Source organism: Otolemur garnettii, unplaced genomic scaffold (assembly GCF_000181295.1).
Source record: "Otolemur garnettii isolate 467f Iridium unplaced genomic scaffold, OtoGar3 scaffold00022, whole genome shotgun sequence".
Lineage (NCBI taxonomy): Eukaryota > Metazoa > Chordata > Mammalia > Primates > Galagidae > Otolemur > Otolemur garnettii.
In genome coordinates this window covers 7,832,633-7,841,867 of record NW_003852417.1, presented here as the reverse complement: position 1 = coordinate 7,841,867, position 9,235 = coordinate 7,832,633, and the positions used below count along the sequence as shown (strand labels likewise).

Sequence of the window (9,235 nt, the reverse complement as noted above, 5' to 3'; positions counted from 1 at the left end):
ATATGATGTTGAATATGCCCAAGGCAAGGCACCTATTTTTTAATTTCTCAGACTGGAGTGAAGTTTGAGACTCAGCATTGAAAGAGTTTTGGAGGTGGAGAATTTTATTGGTAATGGCATAATTATGTTTAAAACAAAAAATATCCTCATTTAATGCCAGTAATTTAATTCCGATTTGGAAAATGGAAGTGTCCAGCAGGCCCTGGACTGCCCTCAAAGATAGATTTTGCTTCCTTTGAGGCAGCTCAAAGGTCCTGTGAAGACTTCCCTCCCACTGCACTCATGCTGAGACTTGGGGTGAGGACTGAGAGGGGTGAGTAAAGCTATGTTGTAATCTATAAGGAGTTCTGTGGGATGCGAGGCAATGTCGTTGCTGTGGAGTTGGAATTCTCGTTTCCCTTATGCTAAAACCAAGATTGGAGAGATGTCCCAGAAAGCATGCAGATGCTCAGGGCCAGACTTCCTGAGGGTAGGAGGAACAGCTTCCCTTTTGTGGCCCTTGAACTTGAATTAGTCAGTGCACCAGGAGGGTCCACACTTAGGGGAGCCAGGTCTTACAGCAGCCTGTAAGGGCCTCAGAGAAATTCTGGCTCCAGACCTGGGCTTTCAAATGCATTCAGTGCTGCCCTTAGATAAGGTGACCAGATTTTAACATTGGTAAAGCGGACACCATGGGGGGGTGTGGCCTGGGGGCGGGGCCTGACAACAATGCAAACTTTGATAAGCAGTTCTCGATAAGCAGTTCTCAACAATTATTTGTTATTATTAAAGTTTAACATTATAAAATTAACAAAAATAATATAAAATGCATTTCCTGGCGAAATAGCCACATGGCAGCCAAAAACCATATATTCCCTTCCTGTTCTCCTGTGTTCTCTAGCTTGTTGTGCATTCTTTCCAAAAATCGGGACTTTTTTACAACGCTGCAGGATGCAGGACAAATTGTTAAAAATTGGGATTGTCCCTCCAAAAGCTGGACTTCTGGTCACCTTACTCTAGAGGAGGGGGGACTACCTGTTTGTTCCAGACAGTTTGGCTTCTTCTGAGCTAATTGGCCTTGCCTAGAAGCAAGGGAGGGAGCAGTCTCCTTCTGATACCTTGCCCAGGAGGGAGTAGGGAGTTTACATTAGTCTTTTCATTTCCAAATGAAGTTACATTAACCTCTTCATTCCCAAATGGAGTTATATTAACCTTTTCAGCACCCGAAAATGATACATTCCCTTCCCATTCTCCCGCTGTTCCCCAGCTTGTCATGCATTCTTTCCAAAATTGGGACTTTTTTAAAACGCTGCAGGACGCGGGCAAATTGTTCAAAATCCGGACTGTCCCACCAAAAGCAGGACGTCTGGTCACCTTACCCTTAAAACAAGCAGGTTCAATACAAAGATGGGTCTCCTTTTTCTCCGTTTATTTTCCAGGCCCAAGGATATGCTTTGGGTGGGTCCAGATTTCTTCCTCCTGCTCTGTTTTCAGTCTTCTCATAGGTGGTTACTTGGTAAAGGCTTATCTCAGCCAGTGATTTTTGCTAATTTCATTTTCTTTAAATAGGGAAGCCACTCCCAGAGGCCACATCAACTGCCCTGGGCCACCCCAATGTCTGATTGGAATTGTTAAATCTGCCTGGCTCTTTCAGTTTCCTTCTGCTCAGATAAAGATCACTGATAAATTTCAGTGAGTCAATCTGTTCATTTCCAGGAACAGCAGAAAGTCTTCTTTTCTTTCCTGCTTATTCAAAGATCAGCTGGAGAATCTCCTGGAAAGAATCCCATCCTCCCTTTCCCTAGCCCCACTGCGGTCCCCACATCTCCATTAATCTTGTAGTGCCTGCTGCCAGCAGCACGCTCCACCTGTGCTCTTAGCCGGTCTGTGTGTCTGTGTGGCTCTCCCTAACAAGATTAGCAGAGCCTTCCCCATCCTGCCTTTGCATGTTCCACAGCATCTGCTGTAGCGAATGGTGCAAAGAGCTGAGCTCTGCCGCCAGTGAGCTTTGCAAGATGAACCCTCCAGATAGTCTCTCTGAGCCTTAATTTCTTCATCTTCGTTTTTATTTGTTTTGAAGAGAAGGTCTCACTCTATCACCCAGGCTGTAGTGCAGTGGCACCACCATAGCTCACCTCAACTTGAAATTCCTAGGCTCAAACCATTCTCTCACATTGGCCCCAAAGTGCTGGCTTCACAGGCATGAGCCATCACACCTGCCCAATTTCTTCATCTTTAAATTAGTACCTTGTGAGGATCCAATGAGATAGCACCTATAAAATACCTGGCTTATAATGGATGTTCAGCAAAGGTTATTTCTCTCTCTGCCTTCTAGCTTTAGACTGCTCAGGGGTCAGTGAATCCTCCAGCAAGGGACCATAGCATTTGGGTCTCAGGTGGATCTTTCTGAAGCTGGTTCTCTATTTTTATAAACTAGCGAATAATCCTCTCTCCAGCTGGAAGCTCTCCTGGGAGGATCCCCTGGTTCTTCTTAGCTTGTCCATAGCCAAATAGCTTTACACTTGGAAGAGAAGAGTGCAAAGTCAAGGTAGTGTAAGATAGTCTTGCTAAGAGAACAAGACCAGGAGAGACGATTGGAGTTCTTCAAGCCTAGCACTGGGTCTTATTTGCTGAAGGATTTTAGATTGGTCAGTTAACTTCTCTTGGCCTCAGTTTCCTGGTTCATGAAATGGAAACAATGAGCCTCATCCCTGCTTTTATTCTACAAGGGAGAGTTGGTATCCATAGAGCAATGGACTTGGATTCAGAAATTAAGTTTAACGACCTATTACTATCACTTCTATATGATCTTAGATAATTCCATTTCCATTAGCCTCTGTTTTCTCATGTACAAGTCCAGATAAAAATATTCATCTTTTTTATGGCAACAGAGTAGATAGGGACTCCAGAATCAAAATGAGACCGTGTATGTTACTTTACATTTGTTTATGAACTCCAAGAAATTGTGTAGATAAAATTTCTGTGGCCGGGGCTTGGAAAATGGTAAAACCTTTCTACTTGAACAGTGTGGGTTTCTGTGTGAAGTGACTAAAACACGGCTGTTAGGGACGGGCACTTCCAAAGCCTCTTACAATGCTTATGATGGTCATATTTCCTGGTAAGTGGTACCAAATCCAAAAACCTGTCAAAGGGACAGATGGCATTCTTAGCACAAAAGAGGAAACCAATTAGAAGTTAAAATACAGAAAAATGTGAACTTGTAAATGCTAACAAATTGTTTCACTGTGGAGGATTATACTGTTTTCCCTGACACTGGCGAAGGCAGATTTCTTTATGGTATGCAGTCCTCACGGAGCACTGACTGACCATTGGAGTCCAAAGAAAGCTCACAGACCCTCTCTTCTAAGCCCCTTGATTTAAAGCTTTTATACCTAAGCCAAGTTGTGGGGCAGATGCTGATGATTGCACCACGTCACTTATACAGTGACAGACTGTTTCTTCGCAGCTCAGAAATAAACATGGAACAGTAGGCTTTAGGAAGCAATTTCTAAATACCAGCATTCATTCAGTCCATCAACAAACGCTTGTATATGACTATATATAACAATAACTTCTGCTCTCAAGGCACTTGCAAACTACACAGAAAAGCCCAGTAAAACTTGTGGTATGCTATCATGGAGGATGACCCAGAGGAAAGAGGCTCTATCTCTATCTGGTGGAGCGAAATTGGCTCACAGACTGGAAGACGTTTAAGCTCAGGAATAAGAAGCAGGAATTTGCCCAAGAGATAAGCATGGACAGGATTGTATTAGTCAGGATGGGTGGTGTAATGCTGTTGTAACAAACAACCCCAGCAGCTTCCTACATGTTATAGCCTCCATATTAATGGAGCAGGCCTTCACGAAAGAGGAAAAACAGCAAGAAGGCATAAACCAAATCAAAAGTGCAGCTGTTACACCCTTTATTAAATCCCCAAATGGATTAAGGTGGTCCCAGTTAGACAACATGGTCTAGGGGTAGGGGGGAGACCAAGAGCATGGCTACCCCTCACAAACTGAAGATAGCGAAAGTAAGTCTAAACTGAGAAGAAGAGGGATCTGAAGAGGTTTGTCTCTATGGTTCCAGCTGAATGGAATCAAATTATTCAAGGATAGAAACCCAGGCATCACTCTGAAGCTCACATTCTTACCACACCTCTGAACTGGTCATGGTGTAACCTGTGCAACCAGGCACAGCCTCACAGTCCCCTCAAGGCCAGCATGGCCTTTATTGGGTCTTTTTACTTTTCATGATGCATCATTGTACCCCGAGGCCCCTGGGCACAGAGAAAAATACTCAATAAATATTTGGAGAATGAATGAATGATTTCCATTCTATTCTCCCAAAGCAAGACTTATCTACTCTGTGTACATAAATTCAATGTCAGGGCCAGAATTCAGTCGAAAACTGAGGCAGCAGACTTGTAGTTTTCAACTTGTTTGCAGCTGCAACACACTTTATCACAAAAATGCTAATCACATAACTTTTACACTAAGCTCTGTGTTTTTAATGGGATGAAAGTGGGATGGCTCTAGTTCATTTAGGAATAGGGGAGCTGGGACCCCACTAGCTCGCCTCTTCCATCTCCCTCTGGAAGAACGTCTGGGGTCTTGAAGAATTTCAAGCCCAGATGTAAAGTCACACATTTAGATCAATCAGATCACACAAAGGACAAAACCTCAGCACTTTCGCATGAAACCAAAAGTTTTTGGCTTTCATTTCTTTCTCCTGTTTAAAGCTACAATTGTCTCTGTTCTCCTTTGAGGGTTGTGGGGGTGATACATGTTGTTACCACTGGCTCCAGTATCTGGAGAACAGCACCCGCTTAGATCCAGGGGACTGAGATTCCTCCTGAGGCACAAATTGGTTAAGCAGGGCTCCTGGGGCAGGGCAGTCCTGGTACAGGCCAGCTTTTCTACAGAATCAGGTTTGGGCCCCTCCATCTCGGGTCTCACCATCCAGACTACTGGGGAGGCCCAGAAGAAGGGAGAAGGTGCCCTGTTGGTCAGCTTCTCCCTCTGGCTGCCTGAAGTCTGCTGACCCACAATAGTACCAGATGAGAGTGACAATCTCCTCTCTGAGGGCCTGCGAGGGAACCTGGCAAGGGCTGCCTGTCCCTCTCAGCATTGCTACTCTGAGCCAAGGAGAGCCAGGCCCTCAGGAGCACCCTAGATGCTAAGGGAGCACGGTCTGCCTGCTCCCCTCCTGGAGCAGGTCACCTGACCTCTACCAGGATGGCAGGGCTGGGTGTCCTGATAACATTTCCCAAGCATCGTCGTTCTTGCTGGCCACTCCCAAGGCTACATGAGGAAGGTGGGCTTTCTTGGTCCTTTTCCTCATTTCGTGCAGCTTCATTGAAACACCTTAGAGGACGTTCCCTGTGAAACCACATGATAAATGGAGGGATCTTCCTCCCATGAACAAGCAGAAGGAGGCCCCCATTCCCCTTCTCTGAAGTCACAGAGCCCCTGACTACCTCAATCCCAGGCCACAGAAGAGCTCTTCTAGCCCAAACCACTCTCTAGGGGAGTGGATGGACCCCAGTTGGGACAGAAGCCACGGTGGCCAACCCGGCAGAGCTCCTACATTCCCACATTCACTGGTGTCTAACAGTGTTGGCCACGTGAAAGGTGGCCATGAAACCCTGGATTATTTGCAACTCTATTTGGAGGCAGAGGAGCCCAGCCCTTACACTAGATGTCACAGAGCAACGTTCCTCTCAAATTGAGGAGGGACTCCCAGTTCTACATGAGACGTGAGATCAGATGCCCGCAGGTCACTTTGTTCCTCCCTGTGGCTCACCCACTGGCTCAGGGCCCTGAGGAGTCGAGGTCTCCTATCCTTACAGCCGTGCGTAAGCCTTTTTGAACTTTAGTTTCCACAACTTTTTCTTTTTTAATTTTAGGTTAATGTGAGGGTACAAACAACCAGGTCACAATATTTGAGTTTGTTTGGCAGAGTCCCTCTTGTCGTTGTGTCCCGTACCCAGAAGTTTCCTCAGCGGGGATAACGTGTCCCTCCTTTCTCAGGGGAATGACAACTAGTGATAATCGGGAAGTAAATGACGAAGCACAATATTACTGTAGGGACGATGGTCACTATTACAAAACCGATCGATCCCTGCTCATGTGGAAGGTCCCAACTTATCCAGAGTATTTGCCCTCCAGCTATCTGATCTCTGCCATATTTTAGGGACAAAATAGACATTAACGTGAATTTTTCAGTTTTTTTTTCCCACTGATTAGAATTATGGACTCAAGAAAAAGATCACTTTTCGCTGGCAACACTTCTTTTAAAAACTTTCTTTAAGAGAATCCCATCTGAGTAACACACGGCTGTGAAGGGGGCTGAGCAAGAGTTCATGTCCATCACACAGTGTCAGATGAAAGAGGAGGCAGCAGCACACCGTGTATAGCACAAGGTCATTTTTTATGGGAGAACACCCTACGTCGCATGCTTGCTTGCCATGTCCAGAAGGTTACACGCCAAGCTATGTAGCAGAACCCCTGAGGCCTAGGACTGAGGCCCAGGATTAAGATGGAGAAATGGGAAGGGGATCTTCATTTGTTTATCTGTTGTTCATGTTATTTTATTTTATTTTATTTTATTTTTTTATTGAATGGTAACTATGTACATTAATGCACTTCTGGGGTACAGTGTGGGGTTATCACACACAATCCAAAACACTTCCATCAAACTGGTTAACATAGCTTTCATGTCATTTTCTTAGTTATTGTTCTAAAACGTTCACATTCTACTCTTAGAAAGATTCACTTATACCCTTGTAAGATAAACCTCAGAAGTGATCGCTCCAATCCCCCTCCCTCCACCCATTTCCCCCCCTCCCTCCCCCCTTCCTGTATTCTTAGGCTGTTATTAGGTTATGGCTTTCATGTAAAAGGTACAAATTAGTTTCATAATAGGGGTGTGTACATTGGATACTTTTTCCTCCATTCTTGTGATACTTTGCTCAGAAAATGTTTTAGTTTATTTTATGTTATTTTATTTATTTTGAGACATAGTCTAACTTTGTTGACCTTGGTAGAGTGCTATGGTATCACAGCTCACAGCAAGCTCAAACTCTTGGGCTCAAACCATCCTCTTACCTCAGCCTCCCGAGTAGCTGGAACTAGAGGCACCCGCCACGATGCCCTGCTATTTTTAGGGATGGGGGGATCTTGCTCTTGCTCAGGCTGGTCTGGGACTCCTGAACTCACGCAAACCACCCACCTCAGCCTCCCAGAGTTCTAGGATTACAGGTATATTTTATTTTGTTAAATTGTGTTTTAAATTAATAACATTTTCGAACATCAACAGACACTTTAAACATACGGCCTTGAAATATATTTCAATAGATTGTGTATGTCTCTTTCTTACCATTAAACTTTCTAAATAAGTTAAGTGACATTCTCTCTCATGCTCACAACTGGAGTCTGCAGTCCTCCTAACTCCACGCATCAAGCTGCAGCTATATCCCAGTTTAATGTAGGCATTTTCTCACTTAATCCTCACTCAAGCCTTGCATGGTTAATTATTGTCACACCCACTTTCCATCTGAGGACACTGGGGCTCAGAGTCACATGGTTAATAAGTGGCACCACTGGAATTCTAACCTAGCACAATTTGACTCCAAAGTACACATTGGTTGATGGAGGTACTTCTCTCCTGATGCCATCTTCGAGATCTCATTAAAACTCATGCACAAAATTAAAATTAATTTTTTGTCAATACATACTCTTACACACAATCTGATTGTAAAAGGAAATAATTAATATTGTATATTAATCCCCTTGGTGGTCTTGGGTAGAGGCTCATCCACCCAAATGAACAAGGCATAGGTAAGATTTTAAGGTGTGTTTTTATCTGAATTATGTCTAACTGCAGCCACAGCAATTAACAAATCTGTTCAGAACTCTTGTGACGATAAAAGTTTCTGAAATACTGTAGGTATGTAGACTTATAACACCAAAATGGGACTGAAGTCTGACATCGCCCTCCCAGGAGCCTCACCCAACTGGGATCACTGGGGAGCAGAGCATGGCCTCTCAGGTTGTGTGTTTTCCTATCCATAAAGAAGCAGTTCCCACAGGAATCTTCAGATCAGAAGCAGAATTTCTCCAAGTTGCTCCAGAAAGCGAAATTTACAACTGACAGGAGGAAAGGACAGGGAACTCAGTTGCAGTGTGACATAAGAATTTGGGAACGATTAGAGCAAACCAGCAATGAATGAGGCTGTCTTGGCAGGTACTAAGATCCCTGTCACTCACAGGATTCAAAAAGAGACAAGTAAAACCTCCGACTTGCTGCAAAAGGGATTTCTGTCTCAGGGAGGTTGGGCTAAGTTATTTTAAATTCTACTTTGAAACTGTGTGCTTTGCAGTTGTATTTATTATTGATAAGACTAACACGTTGTCTTCGGGGAGATCATTCCTGAGCTGATAGATTCTATTGTTCATATTAACCCCACAGTTGTGGCTTGGGTTGTGAAACTGGTTCGTTTCTGAAAGTTTGCATTTTAAAAAACATCAATTTATTGTTTGTTTGGTCCTAATTAATCTTGCCTGAGAGCATCTGACATATTAACAGAAGTACCAATTAAAATTGAATGGTGGTGTAATCACCATCTCAAATATTTAAACAATGTGATTATATAATATCTATCAACAGAGTTAAAACCATACACTTAGAGAAGGAGATGTGAAGGAAAAATACATATTGCTTCAGGGTTTGGAAAGTGCAACTTCTTCTTCTGCCTCCCAGATCTTCAAGGCTCAAGACAAGCTCTTGCTGGTTCCTTATGCTGACTTCTGACGGGCCCCACGCACCTTGGGTGCGCTGAGCTGAAATATGCCCTCCAGTTGTCTGAGTCGATTGTAATCAGACAAAGGATGTTCTGTGTTTTCCCTTAAAGTCAGTCTGTGTGGGGTCCTCTCAGCCACCTCCCAAGCTGAGCTGATGAGTTCTTGAGGGGGTTTCGCATTCACCCTGGGGGGTCAGCAACATCACATCAGGACAGATTGGTTGCAAGCCTACTATGGGCCTGCCGATACTCCCCAGATCTGTAGTTACGGTCCCGTCTTGTTTCCTAAGATATCTATACCCATCTATTCAAGGCAGGTGCTACTTCCTGAGAACCCCAGAGCCATTGTGTTCAATGTGTCCCAAGCTGACTTCGCTGACTCTCTTCTTGAGCCTCCCCAAGAATCTCAGTCACCCAGATCAGATCAGATCACCCTTCAAGAAGGTACCAGAATGC

At 44.2% G+C, this 9,235-nt stretch overlaps 1 pseudogene; it reads left to right on the top strand.

Moving 5' to 3' along the window:
- The window catches only part of LOC111724354, a 15,065-nt pseudogene extending 6,275 nt beyond the window's left edge, over window positions 1-8,790 (top strand).
- Window positions 8,791-9,235: the final 445 nt, after the last annotated feature.